General features: G+C 37.6%; 1 protein-coding gene across 14 annotated transcripts in view; it reads right to left on the reverse strand.

Annotated features, from left to right (window-relative positions):
* PAM (peptidylglycine alpha-amidating monooxygenase) overlaps window positions 1–24,537 on the reverse strand; it is a 275,420-nt gene that overhangs the window by 206,109 nt on the left and 44,774 nt on the right. The window lies entirely within an intron of this gene.

Here is a 24,537-nt window from a genome sequence, read left to right on the forward strand (position 1 = left end):
TAACTTTTTACACACATTTCTCATGTCTGCTCAGAAAGACTGTAAGCTCCTTATCATCACAAACTTTTTTTCCAAGGGGACCAAAAAGTTTTTTGGTAGGGACTCGAGAAATTTTAACTCAGCTTCCTCATATTACGCAAAAGGAAATAAAGAACCAGGGAAAGCTAGTGTAAAAGCTGGGACTGATTCAAGGAACACTCCGTCAGGCCCGTGCACCCTCAGGCCTGTGCATTTTCTCTCATATTTGAAGTAGGAGATCCACTTCTGCACATCCCATTCAATACCTAGTCCAGGTGTTCAGAGACCCCTTTTAACTGGAAAAAAAATTAATGAAGTGAAAGTCCTGTCCCACTTAGGAGTATCTGTACTCACGGGGTCTCTCAGTTGCCCATCGGCCTTTAGAATGGACACAGGTGGAGGGGCACTGACGGGGATGAGGTGGAGGGAACTGATGGGCAAGGCTGGCAGGGAGTCTGTGTACCAGCAAAGGCAGCTGTGTGCCGGGTGGGTGCCTGGGCATAAACAGTCTCTCTCCGCCCAGTCTCTCCCGACCATAACTGCCTTTCTCAGCCCCTCGTCCCTCTTTTTAGTTTAATGTCTCACTGTGAGGCTGTCTTCTCAGCCTCTGCTGCCCCTTCCCTGGGTTTAACCCAGAGGCGGTGGGGATGGGAAGGACATTTACTCATCATACACAGGGCAGTTCTAGGAGCTGGGTGGGTTTAAATGGCACTAGAATACAGTCATCTGGGGTCAGTCTCTCTGGAGCAATCCCAACCCCTCTACTGTATTAGCTGGGTTATTTTAGGTAGTCTCCTTCTTGCAAAATAAGGTGAGAATGAGATGAGAAAGTGCTTTGAAAAGTGTCAGACACATAGTAAGCCCTCAATAAATGTTGGTTATTATTATCCATATGACATGGGATAAAGTTCTCTGAGATCCATATTATATATTAATATTATATAACTATAAGAAGCGTGTTTACAAATGTAAACTATAAAGAAAATGTCGGCACAATGAAACTGGCACGGAAAGAAGAAACAGGTTGGGAAAGAAGACAGTGCAAGTTAGAGCAAGGTGACCTAAGTGAATGAGTGTACGTAGTTCAGGTGGTTGGGGGCTCCTCTTAACTTGGGAACTCCTTTCCCCGAACTTCTGCAGCACCTTGTTTATGGCACATATATCCTAGTCTGTTGTATTGAAATTATTCATATCCTTCCCCTCATTAGAATGCAGACTTCTCAGGATAAATGTTTACCAAATAAACTAAAATGCATTTTAAATAAAGTTAAAACTCTTTTCTCCCTTCCTAACCCCACTCCTTACCTTGAAAAATTCCAAGCTTGAACAGAGGTGATTCTATATTCAAACAAAATGAGAAGCTAATTCAAAGTTTATCTTTAAAGGTTTCTGGTAATAGAAGATGATAAATTTCCATACATTCATAATTATTTTCCTTCTTTTCTGTTGATTCCTCTCCAAAACTCATCCTATTTTTCACTCCAAGTGGAGTGATAAGCTTTATAAATTAATCTTAAAATTCTTGCCGAAGTCCCAAGTCACTCTTGCCCTTTACCATAAGTGAGTTTCCATAGCAACCATAAGCAACAAGTGTATTCCAGGGTTCTTCAGAATGTTTTTTAATCTAATTCCTTTAATCTTTGTTCTGACTTTCTGGGAGCAATAGTCTAATTCATTCAGTTTCCCCCGTAAGTACTACGTAGCGTGTTTTTCATCTTAGCAATCACAATCATGTATCCATTTGGACAGCGAAGTTTTTCATTATTTAATTACAGATAGAATTCATGTTATTATATAATACATGTATATTCTTTATAAATCTGGACTATATATTTGCACAAGTGTACATTTCAAAATATATTTCTAGGACAATAAAATAATTATCTTTTTCTACTTTTTAAAAAGCCATTCTTTCTGTGCTTCCGGTATCTTGAATGTATTTTTCTACATAATAATCAACCCACATTCACTTATCTGCATCAGAATTAGATGAATCTAAATTTCTATCCAATTCTTACCCTGATATTTAAATAAATACCATCTACCATAATCTATTTCTAACAGTTACAAACATAAAAAAACTTTAAAATTAGCATATTATTCTATACTATTTGTATTAGGTTTAGGGGACAGCATAAGTATTTTTATTTGTAACTAATACTTGCACTGAGATTCAAAACACAGGACCCTAATTTGAAAAATCTCTAACCTCACTAAAAACAAAATGCCCCATCAACTAAATTTGTTTAGAAACTAACTTTTTAAGATGTAGTGATTCTGTTATGCTCTAAATATTTTAATCAGAAAAAGGGTATAGCGGATTTCAAAAAATATTTATTAATGAATATTTCATTCAGTTGCAAACCAACCTTCATGAAAACTCTTATATATTATATGTAATTTTTCATAAATCACTTGCTGGCTTTAGCAAGAGGAATATACTCTATTTAAACAGACTCATGAAATGATCAGGAAACTCAGCTGCGACCACTCTCTCTAAGTCAACCGAAGGCAGATGGTGCCGATGTGTTCAGTTGAAAGAAGTGTTGATCACATAGTATCTGCCAATCAAACACTTGGGAAAGAAATGAGCTCCATCTGTGTTTTAATTACTACAGCAAAACCATCCAGTGTAACTGCCAGAGCTGCACATTTTCACTGAGTACAAGAGACATAACATGTACTTTCTTTCATAAATGAAAACAGAAATTGCCATATACAGTACTGGCCAGAAAAACAAAACAAAACAAAACAAAAAAACAGTACTGTCAATTTAGAATAAAATCTACTGACAATATGAATATTCTCTCAAAAATATTATTTTGCGACAGCTCTGTTACACTCTTTCTCTAAGGCAATTCCAGTATATGAAAGAATTATATACATAAAAGTGAAGATGGGAAATTTGAAAAATAAAATATATTCAATTGTTTTGGACACCTAAGAGTAATCCCACTAAAATTTAATAGGATGAGAAAATTTACAAATTTATAAATATACAAATTTATATTATATTTTATAATCACATAGTATATATTATGTTTGTTAATACATTCCTATATTCATATTATTATAAAAATTTATTTTATTAAAAGAAATACAGAACTTTCAGAACTCTTCTAGCAAGGAACACCCTGTTCCATTTTCTCTCAAATGATACCAGGTTGTTTCACTGTTGTTCTATTTTGTTTTTCTGTTTGCTATTGTTCTTAAAAATGATTTTATTCTAAGACTCACCTAATTTCATCACTGTGTAAACAGAAAATGTAAGAGTACAAATGTAACTTAAAGTTAGCACTTCCACCCTGGAGGTTTCAGGAGCTCTTTATGACCGGGATGTGCAACAAAGCCAAAAGAAATAGAGTGTGGGGATAAAGGCAAGGAGCTCTCCTTTGTCTTTCCACTCTCTCACCAGCACCAAATATTTGGCATTAAGGATTAGAAAGTAAGTTCAGAGATTCATACCAATCTCAAAGTTTCAGTTATGTTTTGAAATTTCAGAAGAGGTATGAGCACACACAAATACTGACAATGTAAAGATTTCTAAACCCTACACGTACATCATAACAAAATTAATTCATTCTTCCAATAAGCATTTATCAAGTGCTTATTATATGTTGAGAGTTGGAATACAAAGGTGAATAAAGAGGTCCCTGCACTAAAGGATCTCAGTCTCACTGTGTGGCCAACCCCTTAAGCAACTGAACACAAAACAAGATCACACATATAATAAGATGTATGAACAAGGTACATGACAGGTGCCAAAACGAAGGAAGAATTAACCTTGTTGGGTTTGGGGGAGACTTTCAGAGGGGTAAGTGGGCTTTCACTGGGACAAATAAGGCAGAGGCGAAGAACACACCAGACAGCGGGCAGCATGTGGAACGGCAGGGATGCTTAACAGTTCGTAATGCTTCCTCATGCCTACTTACCTCTCGGGAATAGTGGTCTACAGTGTCAAATGCTACCAAGAGATATGGTCTGAAAAGGACATATTACGTTTAGCCATTTGTTAGTTACTGGTGACTTTTTACAGAATAGTTTTAGATTTGAAGCAAGCTGAAATGAGTGAAATGAGAAGTGAAGAAGTGGGCAGCAGCTTGAATGAGTGAGAAGTCAAGAAGTAGGTAGCAGTTTGGCAGTGGAAAGAAGAGAGGAGAGAGGAGACGTGTGGGGGACAAGGAGGAAGGGGAAGGGAAGAGAGAGGCGGAAGGGGAGCAAGAAGAGGGACTTGGGAGAGAGGAGGGAGAAGGGAGGCAGATGGGTGGGTATCTTGAAAAAGAGACGGAGTGGAAAAAAGGTTTAAGATTTAATCATGTTGAAGCTCATACAGACACAGAGAAGAGACTGGTGGTTGTCAGAGGCATGAAGTGAGAAGTAGGCAGAAGGGGTGTTGTGTGTCAAAAAAAAAAAAGGTGTAAACTCCCAGTTACAAAATAAATAAGTCACGGGGATGTAATATACAACATATGACTATCGTTAATAACATTGGATTGCCTATTTGAAAGTTGCTAAGAGAGTAGATCTTAAAAGTACTCATCACAAGAAAAAAAATTTTTTGTAACTATGTATGGTGAGGGATGTTAACTGGACTTATAGTGGTGAACATTTTGCAATATATACAAATATTGAAATCATTATGTTGTATACCTGAAACTGATATAAAGTTATATGCAAATTATACCTCAATTTAAAAAAAAAAGGTTTGAGCATGTTGACATGTGACAGAAATGGCCACTCAGTGACACTGTGTAGAAGTTTCATTTATTTTCATAATGAATTGAAGAACTATATTTTATATTGAATAATCAGACAAGTTTATATAATCATAAGGAAAATGCTTATCTTTTTCCAAAATAATTCAGTTGATTTCTTATTCAAATTATCCCCCATACTTAATGCTACCCACCTTCTCATTATTTTAATTCTCATTCGCATCCCCAAAATAAGTAGTGACCAGACAGTTACTGGCTTTTTCATAGCATTAGTAAAAGGATTTGGTCTTGCCTTGAGTCAGTTTTCATATTTACTACAGAACTCAGATATCAATTCATCATCAGACTCCCATAAGCACAGATAATTCAGAATTGACTGTATTAAGATTAACAGTTCCAAAATGTTCTAAAAACCACAGAACTTTAGAAACAGGCCACAGATCACCACTATAACCTTAAAATTATCATCATTTTATAATTATCAGGAGCTTGATCCTCAATTAAATGCTACCTCATCCACCTACAAAAGATAACTAGGTAACCGATCTAATATTGACAGTGAAAATTTTCAATAACTGGTATACTTCCTTTTCCCTTTTGTAACTTTAAATTTTTATAAGACTAGAAGCCACATTACCCAATCCTTCTCCCCGCTCTAACAAATCATGATTATTTTTTTAAAGAAAATGTGTTCTCTATATAACGAACAAATTACTAAATATGAAGTAGAAGAAAATACATTATATTCTCTGTTATATCGTTACATTAAAGATTTTTCCCTACACACAAGTAAATGTATATGATGATAGATTTATAATTGCAGCCAATATTCTAATTAAATAAAATGATGAGGAGGCAACTATAATCCATTACAGTAGTGGATAAAATTTTCAGAAAATAACAGATTCTTTCCACAGGGGGAAAGAGAAAATTTTAAATTAAAATTAAAAAAGAAGAATTTGGGGGAATGACAGGTAAGTGAAAGTAAACTCTTTGACATTTATGAATCCTTGAAACTAAAAAATGACTCAAAGCTACCAAAAACCAACCCAAGTAAACTATTTTATATTTCACTGAAAACAAATAGGACATTTCACACAAGGCTTTATGATTTGCTATATAGATACTCTACCCTGCCAGTTTTTCAGGCCAAAAAACTTTGAGTCATTCTTAGTCCTCTCTTTCTTTCATACCCCAATCTTTCAGCAATTTCTCTCTACTCTACCTTCAAAATATATTCAGAATCTGATCTCTTATTTCCATTGCTTCCCTGATTCCCATTATCTCTTGACAAGATCATCACAGTTCCTTCCCAACTCATCTCCCCACTTCCATTCGGGGCTCCTAGTGTCTAGTTTCAACAGAACAGACAAGATGAGCCTTGTGAAAGGCAAGTCAGACCATGTTTCCCCCATGCTCAAAGCTCCCAGTGGTTCCTCCTCTTCGGGACCTACAGGCCTTGTACAATCTGGTCCTCATTACCTGTCTGACCAAATCTCTGGCTACTCTCACCATCATTCATCCCACTCCAGACACACTGACCTCTTGGTTGTTACTCAAACATGTCTGGCACCCTCCTGCTCCAAGGCCTGTGCCCCTGCTCTTCCTTGTGACTGAAAAGCTCTTCCTATAGCCCTCTGCTTGGCTTGTTCTTTCATCCATCATCTCCTTTAGATCTTTGTTTAATTATAACCCTCTTAGTGAGTCATTCTCAGACCATCCAAACTAAAATTACAAACCCAACCACAAACACCTCGTCACCCCTACCTCTACTTCCCCCATAATTTTTCTACTTATTGCTAACCATCCTCTAACAATCAATACATTTGAATTATCTGTTTATTGTCAGTCTTCTCTGATTAGAATGTAAACTCCACAAAAGTAGGAATTTTTGTTTGTACCAACAGCAGTTGACACATAGTTGATTCACAATAAATATTTGTTGGATTAATCAAATCAGACAGTTTAGGGAGCAGAGCGTTGGTAACAATATATAAATTTCTTCATGTCCTATACAGTGGTTAAAAGTTTAGCCTGATTAAATTTTATAAGTGTTCTTTACAACGTATGCTTTAGGCAAAAAATCCCATAAGCAGCTACCTCTGAGGTCTAGTCATGACTTTAAATGAAGGCCTGGCACTAATAATCAAAAATAAGAGAGAAAGTCAATGGTAATGTTAATAATTTGAGTCTATCCTTAAATAACCAGAGGAAACTGATGATGCCCACAAACACTGGCCAAAACACTTTTATGTAAGGGTCCTTGATGTCAGTAGAGAAAGCTTTTGAACAGGCAAGGGCATGGCAGACTTCCGTTTTTAAAGACTATATGAAATCAGAAAATAAAATATCACAACCAAAATAATTCATAACATAGTCTCTGACATTCTTTGCAAACATGACTAAAATAATTCAGTTTGAGTCCCACTGACCGCTCCAAACATGCAGCATGCAAGCAAATACCCTACACTGGACATTACCTCTTTCACCAATGCTCCAAGTTACTAGGAAGCCCAGACTTAACTGGGGGTAATTAAATGTTTTGGCAGTACACAAATCTAAAATGAATTTCACTATATTTCCATTGGCAAATACTAGAAAAAGCAGTGTCTTCTTTCTATTGTCTTTCCCAAAACACCTTCACAGCACAGATTCAGAGACAGCAAGCTCCCAAGTTTGGTCAAATGTGCACTTATTATTGAAGAGCCTTAAAAGGCACATGAAAAACATTTCAGGAATTCAGGGAGCATCTCGTTTCATGAGAAAGACTTCCCAAGACTGAAATCATCAATTTCCCTCAAAACTTGCCTCCTCAGGTTTCTTCATTTCTTCCCCTTATCTGTCCTATCGACTCTATCATTGAGGGCAGAGCAAAGTCATAGTTAACTGCTTGTCCCTCCTTTCCCACATGCAATCAGCTGTCACGTCCTATAGCTTCTACCAGTGGATAGTTTCATACATCTTTTTTCTTCACTTTCTCAACTGCATCATCCATTCAACTGGACTTCTTGTCTCAGTCTCTCCACGATCTGATCAATGATTCTTCTATGTACTGTTAACAACCGCCTGTCTGTCCATCTATCTATTCTCTCAGTTACAAGATTAAAGTAAATCCCAAGCTGCTTCTTGGAGAATTTCAATGGCTCCTTATTTTCCACTAAATTAAATATAGATCCCTTGGCCTAGGATTTAAGTCCCTCTTCAACAATGTCCTACCCTGACCACCCAGTCGTATCTCCTCCTAGTTAATTTCAATATGGGAAACAGCAGTGGTCTTATCCCCCAAAACACCCATAGTTGTTCTCTTCAAATCCCTACGGCACTTGTGGTACTAATAAATTCAATTATTCTTCCATCCAACAAGTAGTAACTTTTCACCTAATATACGCTAAACATTGTTTTCAAAGCTGGAAATACAGCAGTGAATAAAACAAAGGTTCTTACCCTCATGGAACTCATGTTCTGGTGGAGGAAGATAGAAAATAAGTTATATTAATATGAAATATATATTGTTAGATATTAATAAGAAAAAAACAAGAAAGGGAGTTAAGGATTGTTGGGGTGCCAATGAGCAAAGTAAGCTCATAATTTTAAATAAAAAGGATGTTCAGTACATGTTACACAAAGGAGCAAAGGCCTGGAGAAGATAAAGGCACCTGCCCTGCAGCTACCTGGGGGAAGAGCACTCCAGGCGGGGGAATAGGAAATGTAAGACCCAAGTGGGACACGTTTGGCTTCTGATAGGAAGAGTGTAGGGATAAAGTCCAAGGGGTAGACAGGCACCAGCTTTTTTAGGACTTGACTTTTACAATGAGTAAGATGAGAAACCATCAAAAGGTTTTGAGGAGAGGAGAGACATGACCTGACATGTTTTTAAAAAATCACTTTGGCCACTATATTGAGATTAGACAGCAGAAGCCTAGAGCCAAGTCAACAGCTATCTCAAGAACCTAAGCAAAAGCTAAGGATGGCTTGGACCTGAATGGGCGTAGCAGGCGTGGTGAAAAGTGGTCAGATTCTGGATATATTCTGAATGTAGCACTAACAGAATATGGAGTGTGAGGAAGACAAGAAGAAAGGATGACTCCAAGGTTTTTGAGCTGAGCAATTAAAATAGCATTGTCCTACAGAAATATCTGATAGTCACATTTAGGAAAGTAAAAAGACAAAGATGAAGTCAATTTTTAAAGTATATCTTATTTAGTCCAATAAAAGAAAGTATTTCAACAAGTAATCAATACAAAAAATTATTAAGATTTTATTTGTTCAAACTAAGTCTTTGAAATCTGCATTTTACATTTTATAGCACATCTTAGTTTGGACTAGCCACATTTAAGTGCTAAACAGCTACAAGTGGTTTGTGGCTACCACGTTGGGATAGTGCACAACTAGAAACAACGAAGTGTTTTTTTCTTTTTTGTAACAAGGGTACTAAATGTAATGGGGATACTAGTCATAGTTTAAATTTTCATAGTAAGTCATGGGACTTCCTAGGTGGTGCAGTGGTTAAGAACCCGCCTGCCAATGCAGAGGACACGGGTTTGATCCCTGCCCCAGGAAGATCCCACATGCTGCGGAGCAACTAAGCCCATGTGCCAAAAAAAAAAAAAAAAAAAAAGTAAGTCATGGAAGGCAATGCAATGTTCACTAAAAAGAGTAGTTAGCAAATGATGGTACAACCAAGTAGCTACTAAAAGCTAGGTTTCCAAAGAATATATAAGGGTGTATAAAACATGTTCATAGTAAAGGAGGTCAGGTAGAGTTAGAGAAAGAAAACAGTGCACACAAAACTATCTCATGAGTGGTAGTGAGAAATAAACATACGTACCCACATGAGCCTGGAAAGGCATAACCCAAAATGTTAACATTGATTATTTGTGGGATAACTGATATAGGAAAGACTGTAGGTTTGACACAGGGGAAGCATCACGAGTTTGTGACACATTATATCTAAGATACCTATTAGATATCCCAAGTGGAAATATGTTGTCTAGAGTTCAAGAGATAGGTTCAGATGAGAAATGTAAATTTGGAAACTGTCAGTGTATTATGGAACTTAAAACCAAGAAAGAAACTGCATGCGTTGCAAACTCTCACAAGGGGAGTGAGTTTCAACAGAGAAGAAACCAGGACCAGGGACTTCATCTTAAAATACGCCAACTTTTAGAGTAAGGAAGATGATGAAGAACCAGCAGACTGGGAAGAAAAGCAAGTTAAGTTGAAGCAAAACCAGAAGATGCAGTGCTTGAAGGAGTAGAGAAAGACTACCTGTTTCAAATGATAACTACAAGCCCGGTCAGGGAGGGCTGAGAACTGACGCTGGTTTGACCTGAAAGCCGCTCGTGATTCTGACTGAAGCCGTGTTGGTGGAGAGGTGGGTTCTAAAAGGAGTGGATTCAAGAGAGAGTAGGAGGGGGAACTTCCTAGGTGGCACACTGGTTAAGAATCCACCTGCCAATGCAGGGCACAAAGGTTCAATCCCTGCTCCAGGAAGATCCCACATGCCACAGAACAACTAAACTCATATGCCACAACTACTGAGCCCATGTGACGCAACTACTGAAGCCTGCATGCCTACAGCCTGTGCTCCACAACAAGAGAAGCCACCAAAACAAGAAGCCCAAGCACCACAGTGAGGAGTAGCCCCCTGCTCGCCACAACTAGAGAAAGCCTGTGTGCAGCAACGAAGACCCAATGCAGCCAATAAACAAATAAATAAATAAATAAATAAATTTATTTTAAAAAGAGAGAGTAGGAGGAAATGAACTGCAGAGAACATGCATGCACTTCACGTGAGCAGTGTTGCTATGAAGGGGGAACAAAAAATAGAGGTATTTGTATCACTCTGCTATCATATTCCTTGTGTTCTCATCTCTCCCACTCTAATGTAAGTTCCTGGAGGTGGGGAACACCTTAATTCTCTGAGCCCAATATTACTCTTGTGGCAAAAAATGTGTCCAGCAGTAACACAGCAATTTTACACAGGCTAGCAGACTGACTGCTGAGGTAAACTACTGGGTCACCCATGAGAGTTAATTCATGACTCAGATCATCAATAGGAGGAACCTTCAAGTCAGGGTAAATGCCTCTGAAAAGTAACCGCAATCTGATAATTACTGGCTGTCATGGAGACAAAGTATAAATTTCTTTGTAACTCAGTGAAAGCTTTCATCAAGAATGATCTTTTTTGGGACTTTCCCTGTGGCGCAGTGGTTAAGAATCCACTTGCCAACGCAGGAGGCAGGGTTCCATTATCAAGTCCTGGAAGATCCCACATGCCGCAGAGTAACTAAGCCTGTGTGCCACAACTACTGAGCCTGTGCTCTAGAGCCCATGAGACACAACTACTGAGCCCATGTGCCACAACTATTGAAGCCTGCACACCTAGAGCCTGTGCTCCACAACGAGAAGCCACCGCAATGAGAAACCCACGCACAGCAATGAAGAGTAGCCCCCGCTCACTGCAAATAGAGAAAGCCCATGCGCAGCAACAAAGACTCAAAGCAGCCAAAAAAAACTTAAAAAAAAAAAAATTTTTCTTTTTGGCAAAAGCTTAAAAACCACTAAAGCCTACATTTCTTTGACATTACTGCAAAGATGAAAAAAATCCAAATATTGAAATTTCAGGCAGATAACTACTGAAATATCTATATAACACAAAAGACCATAGATTGTAAACCAAATTAATACAGGGAGTTGTTACAATGAAAAATACCCTGACTAGAAAAATCATTTATTCTTCAAATTTTCAACATTTTACTAAGTCTGGACAAATTTCAAACTATTGTTTCTGCACAATCAGTCTTTCAATAACAGTTCAACCTAACTAGAAAAATCGTCACAGAGCTAACATGTTAGAAGGTAATTCTAGATAATTATCAAGTTCAATATATTTGAATCTTGGCATAAGAACATCTTCCTCTTCAAGATTTATTTAGAAAACACAGGTTGTCTCTAAATAGAATGTAGGGACTTATTTTAAAAATTTAGCACCTGAGATTGAGAAATGATGACCAGAGAGTGGGTAGGACAGTGAAATAGTGGCAGTGATGTCAAAGAAATGTAAAAGTTCTGAGGTTTATAAACTTAGATTTTAATTAATTAAAAAGGTTAAACTGGTAACTCAGTGCAGAAGTTTCTGTGTGTACATACGGCAATCTAATCTGCTCACCATAAAATGCCTGCTAAAACACAAAACAATTCTGCTGGTGCTGTTTCTTTACTTGGTCCTATTGACCTAACAAGACTCCAATTTCCCAACACAATCTCAGTGCTCTGTTTCAGTTCCCCTTTCCCTGGCTTACAAATTCTAACTTCAACTTCCCTCCATAACCAATCATGTCCCTTCCCTCTGCCCACTCTATCCTTTAATTTTACCAACCTCCTACCCATCCAGAGGAAATACTGGTAACTGTACAAACATGGGACTGCACTGGGAGAAAATGAGGGGCAGAATCCTCACTGTGTGGCACGATCCTTCACGCTCAGTAGGGGTTCAAGAAACAGGATTTGGGTTGCTTAAAATAAATGTTATAGAGAGGCTAAAGGAAGATGGAAACGAGAGGAAAGAAGGACTAGGACAGGACTTACTCACTGTAAAGTAATTCTGTGTGTGTGAGTGTGTGTGCTGCATGTGTGGGTGTGTATGAAAAAGAGAAAAAGACATTCTATGATACAACACAAGAGAAAGATATGTCTTAATGTCAGGCAAATGCGACTAAGAGAGGTGAGGGGATAAAAAGCTTAGCAAGATAACAATAGGTGTGCCATCAAGTAAATATATCAGTTCACATACAATTTTAGAAAAAAATTTACTTTTAAGTAAAATGCAGATAAAATGAATTTATCAAACCCCAACTTGGCAAACTGGAATTTGCCAGTTGGCAAAAATCATCATGAAAATAAAACAATAATAATTTTTAAGTGATAAGAAAGTTATCCTCAATATATAACAGTTATTCTGTTCTTAGCTGAAACTCCTTGAAATCTGAGGTCACGTTGTCCTTTGATTAATTCTGCATTGTGTACGTGAGGGCATTCAATAGTAATTACTGAGATTGCATTTTGATTGAAGAGGACAAGACTGACCTTTGCCAATAAGGAAAACAATGCCACCTGACTCTTGTCATGCTCTAATATTCCAACCACTAAGTCATATTCCCCTAAATCAGTGATATGCATTTGCTATTGGAAGCTTTGAATTTATAAAAATCTTTGGGCTGGTGAGCTCACGCCCATATTTATGAATCCTGAAGGCTGCCTGATGGTCTCCAGTTGCCTCCCCTCTCTTGAACCCTTCATGGAGAAAAGACATCTATTTCTCAGCTTGGCTGTGGCTAAAACCCAAGAACCAACCTTCTGCCCCCAACACAGGCTTACCTTTTGCAAATTCCTCTAGGGACAGACAGTAAGCACCCTGCATGGGGCACAGTTCTCACAAAATCTCCCCACCTCCTGGCTAGTTCTACACAGCAGTGGCCACAGCGACATATCCCACCCCCACCCTCCATCACCACGCAGAACCCAGCAAGCATCAGTCCTCTTATCTTTGTGCCATTTCAGGTACTGCTGCTCAAATTTTTTTTTTAATCTATTTGCCCCAGGCCACAGGTTTTGCATGCAAAAGCAACACCCTTTATTTCCATTAATCCTCACTCCAAAGCTGACTATCTTAGAGGAGTTAATGAAAAAACTGGTTCAGTTATAGAACCTCATGTCCATAGCAGAAATTGGCAGAAACAGGGGCATTCCACAAATTAAAATAACACAATTTTCTTCGTAAATAATTCCAATAATTGCTTTTCTTCTTTGCAAGTATGACCCAAAGATGGAAGTCAAATTAAAGCAATTAAAAGAAATTAAAGAAAAACAAGTGAACGCAAGGGCAGTGAGGAAAATGAGCAGAGCCTGCGCTACTCTGATCTGCAAAGCCTTTGGAGCAGGAAAGACTTAGGATAAGTCCCTGAATCCATCACTCACCTGCTGATTGCCTTTACTCCTGTTCCCGGGAAAATCTCCCTAGACAGAAAACCCTGAGCTAGTTTTCAAAACAGTCAATGAGAAATCATAACAATCTTTGAAGTTTCTGATTCTGAAGTCTCCTTCCATCTTATCCACCCACCCACTGACCAAATACAATTCAGAACCTCAAAACCCTCATCTCCATTAGTTCCTTTATCTCTGATTTCTTTCAAAGATCAACTTTAAAGATAATTCTAAAACAAAGTTAAAGGATCAGTAAAGCAACTGAGCCAGTTCAAAATGATTTAAAGATTAAACAGTCTCTTCTATCACACAGAAGGCAGCTGCTCTGTGAAGTGGGTTTGTTTTTTTTTTCTTTAAGGAAACAGATTTCATCTCTACTCACTGTAATTTACCATGGCTGGGAAAATCTAAATTGAATACTCTGTATACATTTAAAAAAATGTTTAAAGGTGTTTGGATTTTATTTATTTATATTTGGGGTTTTATTTATTTACATCATTTATCAAATTGTGTAACTCGCTGATTTTAATTTTTTAAGTTCATTGTCAAATAACAGTTTTCCTTTAATGATATTTTGATTGACACATCAATCCCATGATGGCATAAAATCAGATTTTGCTTTTATATAGAATCCTAAGGTTGTTTTACTCTCTACTACCAAAAAGAATCAATGTCAAAATAATAAGCTCTTGCAAAGAAATGTGTGGCGTTCCACAAGCTCTTTTCTTCTAAATAAGGGTCTTAAGGTACTATTTAGTTTTCCTCCAGAAAATTATTACAAAACTAAAAAAAGGAATACTCAAGAAAACGGTTTTCTGTCCATCTCCTTTTCTTCAGAGAACCACAGCAAAAAGTAATTTTAGGCTTCCTGTTCCAAAGTAATACGCTTGAGTACTTTCTGCATCCTTTACCACTACTGTTTAGCAAAGAAGGTTTAAAAACTACGACTAGATATGAATTATCTTATGCTTAGTATAGATGGATTCACGTGCCATGAATCAGCTTAAACTTAAGACAAATACAGGATGTAAACAATAAGAGAAACTGTTTTTGCAGCTGTTGGCCTCAAGTCTAGCGTTATTGATTATGGTAAGAGATTGTGCCTTTCCTAGGAAAGCGTGCAGGGCATACCTGCCAGGCTTATTTGCTGGGTCTTGTGACTCATATGGCTTAATGCCAGATCAATGAACTACAGTGTTATTCAAAACTCAGGGTTACCAGATCTCACATTTTGGTCTCTAGTGGCCTTGCTATTACCCTTCGGCTTCTAAGGAAACCCAGGCTCATTCACATAGGAGTTAACTAATGGAATTTTCGCAATCCCAAATCGGCTTTGTTTAATTAACTTCGTCCAATGTGAGCCTCTCACTAAAAATATTAAGCTGAGAATAGTGTCACTTTATAAGGCTCACATCTGTACCTCAGAGTTTTGAACATTTGAGTTGGTGAAACATTTCTTTCTAATATGATTTTCCCTCATTAATTATCTTGAGGCATTTTAATATCCTGAGGGATGCCTGCATCCACTGAATTAGGTCAAGATTTCATGGTCTCTGTTGGCAACCATGAGTTCAAGTTATAGTCATCAGTAAAAATATCTGATTTGTGAATTTAATGTTGATAGAATCAGTCACATATTTCACAGTCTCTGAGGGGGACAGAATAACGGTCCCCAAAGATATCCACATCCTAGCCCCCAGAACCTGCGAATACGTTACCTTATACAACAGAGGATTTTGGAGATATGATTAAGCATAAGGATCTTATCCTAAAATGGGCTGATTATCCTGGGTTATCTGGTAGGCTGCATCTAATCACATGAGTCCCTTAAAATGAAGGGCCCTTCCTGGCCTGGAAGAACCAGAGAGATGGCCGCATAAGGATTCGGTCTATACCTGCTAGCTGTTAAGATGAAGGAGGGTGTCCCTGAGCCAAGGAATGCAGGTGGCCCCTAGAAGCTGGAAAGAAAAAAAAGCAAAGAAATGGATTCTCCCCTAGAGCCTGCAGAAGGGAATACAGCCCTGACACCTTGATTTTCTAGTCCACTAAGACCTGTGTCAGACTTCTAACCAATAGAGCTCTAAGATAACAAATGTTATTCACCATGTTTGCAGTAATTTGTTACAGCAACAAAAGAAAAATAATACACTTTCCTAGTTATTATACTGTTTTCATCACTCCTTTCCTAAGTGCTCAACTGACAACGGGGGCGTGTGGGGCCACGTAAATGAAAACCAGCCTGTTCAAGTGCAGGCATCCAGGGCCCAGCCCTGGCTCTGCCATTCAGTGGACACACAAAGCTGGGCTCAGCATTCAACCAACCTCTCACAACCTGAACTTCTCTCCTCTCACTGCACAAAACGTTCATTTCCAGGTCCACGTTCTCTATACAGCTTCCTCTCATTCTTCTGGATACTGGTTTTATTTAACTTGTCTTTTGGTGAAAGCCAAAGTGATCCTTTTTTCTGCCATGTTTAATTGTCTCACTCTGGTAAAGTCTACAGACCTGGCATTTCCATATTTCAGCAGGAACAAGTTTAAGTATGTGTAAAACTTAAAACATTCTTATTAGGACATAAAAATAAAATGGAAACTCTCCTAAACCAATTTTTAAAATCATCCTGCCTAAAACTGCTTGGAACCACTTCCTGCCTGAAGCATGAAGGAAACTGTTATCTTTATAGAACACTCTATATAAACTGCTACTTGTATTGGTTAAGTCAGCAGGAGGATATACACATGGATATCTTAAGGGTTCAAAACTGCAGAAGTAATTTCCTTATTACAAAGTTAGCTACACTATAGATTACATTATATTACCCAAAACATTAATACAACAAAGAGCGAAAACCTGATGTAACATAGCCCAGAATATAATAGTCTTCTTTTCAACACAAACATTGTGAAAGTGTTTCAATAAAAGGGTTTTAAGAAGTATGGAAACAGTTTATACTGACAATTTCTTTAATATTTAACTTACCATAATCTAAAATAGGTAGTATCATAAATTTCTCTCTACTTGTCAGGAACTTTTAAAAATTAACTAGCAAATTTTCAAATACAAAAGCAAGATTAAGTATTCAAAACAGTAAAGAAATTAAAAGTCAAAGCATTTCAGTATATTTTAGGGTAGAAAGCAATTCATAAATAAGCATTTAAGATATTCATAAGACAGATATCTTTTACGTTAAAGTAACTAAATTTTTAACTTTTAACTTTTTTTACACTCTCTCACAGCTATGTTTTTCACTGACTCTTTAAAGAGAGGTGAATGAAGAAAATCATCAGTCCACTAACGTAATATCACACAAAAACAAAGAAAGGTAGAGAGCAGGGTATATTCCAGAAGACTCCAAAAATACAAGGAAAAAAATGCCACTTTCAATCAATATCTCTCTAGAAATAGGCAGTCTAAACCATTTACTGACCTCTCAAAAGAGCCATCTGTCTACCTCCTACATAGAATAAAGGTTCAGCTACATAAAGAAATGGGAGAGTCCCATTCCACTCACTCCCCTCTCCTTCATTCTCCTGCAAAGCTATCCATTAATTAATTAGGAGCTGCCTTTACCTACCACCTCCATTTAGACACACTATTACATTCTTCATAGAATATACTGAAATAGTCCCTTGGGAATCAGAAAGAGGAAATAAATGCACAACTAACACCATCATGTGGGCAGAATTCTCAGAATGGAGGGACCCAGACATAGGCAGTAGAGAGAAACCTGTGTGTCTCATCACTTAGTGTTTATTGATGGGGCACATTGTGGTAGAAAACTTGAAACAGAAAACGAACTTTTCAAGGGAAATATTCATTCATGGCTCTTTTATTTGAATGTTCTAAGTGGTTCTACAGTATTCTTTTCACAAAGCTGAACACAGCTGGCTTATCCTTAAAAAGCATGGATATGTGTTAGAGGAGAACTTTTGTGAAGCACTGATTTCATGTGTCACAATAATAGAAGCATAATTTTTATTATCAAATTGCAAGATATTTTGAAAAGCATTAAAAGTAAGAAATTAGTATGAAATGATGGTTATCAAAAACTTCCTATATCCCCCTGTAACTAAATCTTTGTTGTACAATTTAAGTTTTAATTTCTCTAACACGCAAATTCTCAACGTAACTTGGCCCTTCTTTCTAATAATATCCTCCTATAACCTCTTAGACCTTTCAAATGTCAATACTGTTTAAAACTGGATAAAATATATAAAGTATCAATAAAAAATACATAATTCACACTCTTAGAAACAGCATTTGTGCTGTGACACCTGTCAAAATATTTTAAGGAATTTATATATTTCAAATCCTTTGAAATAAAAAAGCTCTACTGTGTTCGCTATGGCTGCTTACCAGGGAGAGTAGCCAGCATGACACTGTGCATTCAGTTATTTTTATAAGCCCACCCCAAGTGCGGGCGCACACAGACGCACACAACACGTACACACACTTTAAGTACAAACTCGAAGTCTATCCTAGGTAATTGGCTGAAATGCTCCCAGACTATGTTTTCAGTCAGTAGCATATCTTAGAAAGCAAGAGATCATTCATACACAAGAGAGAGAATAATAGAGGCGTTTGGTAATTCTCCGATACACAAACAAGGCACTTACCTTCCATTTCTAGGGACGTCTGAAATCGAACTGGAAACCAAGCAACGGGTGAGGGGTTTATTGCAGGGTGAATCATCCCCACGTGGATGCGCCGAACAACCCCTGTATGCATACTGACATCATCAGGAGAGACTTGGAGGCAGAGGATACTATGGTAACCAGGCAATGTGCTGGGAGACAGAAGCCTTTAATTGCTTTAACAACTTCCTGGGGCTCGAGCTACCAGGCTTGGATTTACTAAGTAGGAAATGAAGGTTGTCACAGAAGCAGCGAGTGTGACACAGAGCAAGGGGACTCAATGAATTCTGAATCTATTCATTGCAATGCGACTTTTGAATGACAACTGTCATTACATGATTCCATTAGCAATATTCTTCTCACAGCTGAAGCTCTGATGAAGTCACAGGTCAATAAATAATGCTCCCAGGTAGCAACAGTATAAGTATTCACAGATGGTTTTCTCACTTAACAAGCATTAATATTATTACATTACAAACATCCTTTTCCTTGAGGGTGAATACTTGATTCCCTTTGAAAAGAAAGCTCACATCTGTGCCTTCAGAGTTCAGAGCACTGATAACAATGAAAACTGATGCTCTGTATTTACTTCTCCAGGAGACGGCAGCTGCCCTTTCCATTTATCTCCGAGCTCCAGTAAATCCCTGCCAATACATCACTTATCCAGAAAACACCCCCAGCGAAATGCCCAATTATGACACCCAGATAAAATCAGAAGAAATCTGCCATCTTACTGCTCCACAGTCTTCCTGATCAAGTCTTCTATCACAGGCAGAACTACTTCTACTTCTAACAACCCCCAAAACTATACATAATTTAAATCTTCCCTTTGAACTACTTGTCCGCCCCTGCATCTGTCACCCCGTTCACAAGAACACAACCCCTCTTAAAAATACCAGGTTTAAAGTAATTGCTTAAAATAACAATGTTTCAACATCAAACTGAGTCTGTAATGATATATCATGCTTATTTGATCAGATGTGATGCTTTAATAATAAGTATATAATTTATCATCTATACTATAAAAACTACTGTTTTCTTCTCTACGAATATTGGATTGACATGTTTTTAAATAATACCATGGTCCAATTTTTTGACTACAAATACTGTAATTGCAAGAATAACCAAGTACCTTGGCAGATCCTCTTTGAGATATTCATAACACAATAAAAAATGAAGGCTGTCATTCTGTACTGTATACTCAGATCTAAGCTACTCAAAAGAAACTATTATCTCTATTTCATTCAGATGACGCTAAGCCTGCCTTTTAATGTTTCCCTTGTGAGTAAATACTGTACAAATGTATAGCAATAATACTGCTTACAAAAATAGTAAAATGCAATACCACAGCACCGATTTACAATCTGGAAAAATGTAGAGAATTTTAACCTAATTGACAAGTTGGACTTTTCACTACTGCAGAGGTTGGGGAGAATTCCAAAAGAAGAATAGTAAGGTCAATTCTCATGAAAAACAGTAATTGTTTTCCCTAACTTAGATAAAGTGAAAGGCTTTCCAACAAAATGCAATTACTCCTTTTCTTTCACTTGTTTTTCCTGAGATACGGAATTTGAGAAGCAAAACATGCAAAGGTTACCATGAAATTCATGAAAATAGTGTGTATATACATGTATAAACACACATATATATACATATATATGTATACATACATATACACACCTCTACATATATACATATACATCATAAATATGATTCAAATTTTAAAATAAATACATTTGTTTATTTGAAAATGCATTGAAAAATGCCTAAAAGATATACATCCAATTTCTGGGAGTGGTTACTTCTGGCATTTTCAATTATAGACTGAGAGAGTCCTCCAATTTTTATATTACATAATTTTAAACTTTTAAAAGTTTTTCTAACCAATTCATCTACATGTGTTCTGAACTTGCAATCCTGATTTACTTGCTCTCAGAGAAGACCAACATCAGCTTCAGCGGACCAGATCCTAACACACTAGCCAGACTATTTCAAGGTTGCTTCAAACAACTCTTCCTGGGAGATGATCCACCTATCTAAACAAAATTAGGTTGGGAAAGGCAAATAAAGGTTATCTGGACAGCATGCACAGAAAAGGAAGCAGGTGTATCAACTACTCCAGAGAAGGGATCGTCATAAAGTAAGAGTGCAACAGTAAAGCTAGTTTGTTAGTTTTTTTCTTTTTTTTTTTTGAAAGGTAGGGTTTAGGAAAGAGTCTCTCCAAGTCCCTCACATGCTGAACGCTGAGGCTAAGCAGGATGCCTCAGGTCACCAGCTCCTGCCCTGTAGCACTCACCCACTAGGCTGCCCACCAACCAAAAATTACTTTGGAGTATTCTCAAATTTGATCTTAATGTTGTAATTGTTTTTTAAAATTGTCTATGTTAATTAATATGATCTTTTCATTGCACTGGTTCTTCTTATAAACATGTAATTTAATTAAGTATTCTATACATCATAAAAAAAAACAGCCTATCCAAAAATAAGACCAAACCAAGAGATCTCCAAGCGCTACAGAAGGCTGACAGGAATATGGAAGACCACCAGCAGGAACAGAAATCAAGTGTCAGTGAGACAAATGGCCCCAGGGGGCCAGATTTTGTGTCCTGTTAAAGATGCTTGCTTTAGGGAAAAGGGGTCTGTCTCCAACGTTCATTCCCTAAATCCAGGTTTTATTTAGTTTTTATTCTCCTCTAACTCTACAAAAACAGCTTAATGTGTCATGTTCTCATGAGTGTTCCATTTCCTCTCGCCACTCCACTAAATCTCTTGATCAATGCAATCTCACCACCTGCTTAGAGAAGATCATAAACTCTTTCTTAAATTGATAACTGCCTCCTTTACCTGGATTCCCAAGGAGAGTACAGAGAAGCCTGTGAAGTACATACCCACATTAGGCCACTCACAGCACAGAGCTGGGAGCTGAGACAAAATACCGAATAACAGTACTAGTTCCACCAAGCTCTGACATATTCTTTCTGGATAACTGTATACCCTCTTTCATCTGTCCTAAATGTCAGAAAATCCACTTCTTATTTCCCAATAGATCTTAAGGCTTCCCAGACATCCAAACACTATTATAATTATAATTTCTCAGACTGAAAGAAAACAAAAGTTAGAAGGTAAAATACTCTTTCACAGGAAACAAAGACATAGCAAACAATCACCGCTTGATTGTCTAAAGTATAAATCTCATCTACAAACCATCTTAATCCTTAAATTGAGGTTTAGGGTTCAACAAGACTCTAAGCTTAACTTATTACTTAAACTAATAAATCATGTTGGCAAGTGCCAATTCAGAAGCAAATGGAAGTTAAAGTGCCACTTCTGAGGGGATATTTGGCCAGGATTTCCAAAGCCTTAGCCAGTCAGCTACAGTGGCCAGTCTGCCTCCTCCTGGAAACCACTTTTCTGAAAAGGCAAAACACCCTCAATTCTAAGCTAGCTTTGCCTCATGATTTATGTTGAACTTCCTCTTTGTCCAGAGAAGCAACATTCTTGGCTCCTCTGGTCTTAACACAACACTTTTCCTAATTCCAATTAAAGATAGTATAAGGACTGAAAAATAACAGTATATATGGGATTTTATTATTAGCATTTGAGTTTAAATTTGTTAACTAAAACAAATTCATACTGACTTAATGAAAAAGTATCATATTAACTTCCAAAGGCAAAAGGGTTCTGACTCCCCATCAGTGGCCTAAGCCAGTCAGTGGCCAAATTTCATGGATGTATCTTCTCTTTGCTCCAGCCCCACAGCTGCCCCTCCAGCTTAGGTCTTCTCTGTCAGTCATCTCATAATGCTCTGGTCCATGGTCTTCCTGACTTCAGTGTCCCACCTCTTTAATCATTCTTTGTATCACTTTGTCCTTAATGAACCTTCACAAATCATGGCCTTGCAGATTACCACAAAACTCAAAATCCTAAAAAGCTAGCCCCTGTGCACCACTGAATCAAGTGCAGAGTTCACCGCTTCCATGTGAACCCACCTTTATCAGCCTTACCTCCAGGTACAGCCAATTAGACAATCTGATATGCTAATATGCCCCCATACTTTCCCTCCTCTAAGCCTCTGCTCTTATCGTCTCTTCTTTCTGGAATCCCACATCTACCTCCCCATTGCCACCCACCGCCCACCTTCTCCACCCCCCAGTACACACACTCCTCCTGTCTCTCCTCCCTACCAACCCAAATCCTACCATCCTCCAAGACCTATCTCCTCCATCAGAGACTGGTTCCTGGAAATTCCACAGTGTTCACCACCCTGCTAACTGCCATTTAAAACATTTTACTACCTAGTTATATTATGCATCTTATTTCCCTTTCCCTTTAACCTTCTGAAAAGTAGAGACAGAGTCTATATTTGCCTCTTATTCTCAATATAGTACATATGCCTTGCCTTTGGCATTCACTTGATAAATACTTATCGGATAAATAAACAAAAAATGTATTATGTCTTAATTTTTTTCATTTTCCAAAGATTAAATTATTTTACTTAATCTTTGAAACAACCTAGTGTGGTAGGGTAAGGTAAAAATTGGAATTTCACCTTTAGAAATGAAAAAAAAAAAAAACCAGAGCCTCAAAATCATGCAATGATTTCTCTTGAACCACATAGCTTCTAGGTCCTCTGGTTCCCCAATAGGCTCCTTACCTGGACATCTACTGCTTCTGATAAGAGCCAGAAAAGAGGTGCTCTCATATTCCCTCACAGCAAACCCACTGTTTCTGAAGAATTAAGGCCAGAATGGCCTTGATTCTTCTGTCTCACCAATGATCCATGGCAGAGTCCTTCCCATCACCATAATATTTTCAAGGCAACTCATGAGGCTTAGGAGAAACATTTCTTATTACCCATTTCTCCTCCCTTTATCTAGCTATAAGCCTACCTTCTCAAATGAAAAAGAAAAAAAAAAGTATCTTATCTCACTGATTCAGTTATTCTGGGCAAATCCTTGACTTTTCCAAACATCAGAAAAGAAAAAAAGAGAAGAACTAGTGCTACCTTGTACTGTAGTTCTGAAGGTAAAGGTAACTCACAGAGCACTGGCACATCAAAAGCCCTCAATTAAAAAGTTATTACAATTAATAATAACAAACAAAACCACAGAGAATCAGATTATACCACCTTCTTTGCAAAGCTTCATTTGTATTCCAGGACAGTGCTATAATTGGGTGATGAGGAAGCAGAAATTGGCCAAGTAAGAGCTTGAATAATCAAGTGGGGGCCTGAGTTTTGTTGTTGTTTAAAATAAGGGTGTTGATCTTTTCCAGTCTAACATTCTAGGTGCTAGAAAAGCACTCTATGTTTTCATTTCTCCCACACAAATACCTGCCCTCTTCTGCAACCAAGCCCAAAAGAGTGCTGAATGTTTGGGTACTTTTCTCAGTCCATGTAATAGACTGAAATTATTCAAAGTTTTATCCTTAAAGAATTTAAACTTTGCTCTCATTTAAACACCCAGTACTACCACTGAACTCACCCATGAGCCAATTAACTTTAATGTTTTCCCAAAACTAAACACTGATTATCAAGCCTTTGATGTTTTGAATCTAGAAGTCAAAAGAAGTATAGATGATGGCTTACTCTAATACCAAGAACTTATTTCAACATTTCATGATTCTAATTTTGATTATAATTCCCAAAGGAAGCACTGGATTAAGTTCTAATATACTTTTTCTAAAGAAGCCAGTTTAAGATAAGTTCCCGTTTTAGTCTCTCAATTAGTAGAACTTCAAAATACCTTTTCCCTGGGATATAAATAAAGAACTTTGAGAAAAAGGTAGAGTATTTGTACGAATCCAAGCATAGATATTGTTTTCATGAAATAAAAGGAAGCATAAGAGGGGTTAAAGATGATGCCTGCAGCCTAAGAAGACCAACAGAGCTGAAAGGGTCTGACAGCAGGATGTGGGTTATAATGCCTCTGAATGAAATCCTTTTGTGTGAGGGTCTCGCAAAGGGCATCCAGGCAGGACTGTGTGTGTTTGGATTTAAATTAGTCAGTTCCACAATGCTAAGATTCCTTCTGTTTAACCGATTAAGGCAGGTTTACCGGCAGTTCCCAAATGATGTCAATAGCTTCTAAAAGGTCAAATGCAGCAACACACACCAAATGTCCCAGAGTAAAGAGCACCAATAACTCCTCCCTCTATAATCTGCTGGGTGTGACTTATTAAATGC

This window comes from Hippopotamus amphibius, chromosome 1 (assembly GCF_030028045.1).
Source record: "Hippopotamus amphibius kiboko isolate mHipAmp2 chromosome 1, mHipAmp2.hap2, whole genome shotgun sequence".
Lineage (NCBI taxonomy): Eukaryota > Metazoa > Chordata > Mammalia > Artiodactyla > Hippopotamidae > Hippopotamus > Hippopotamus amphibius.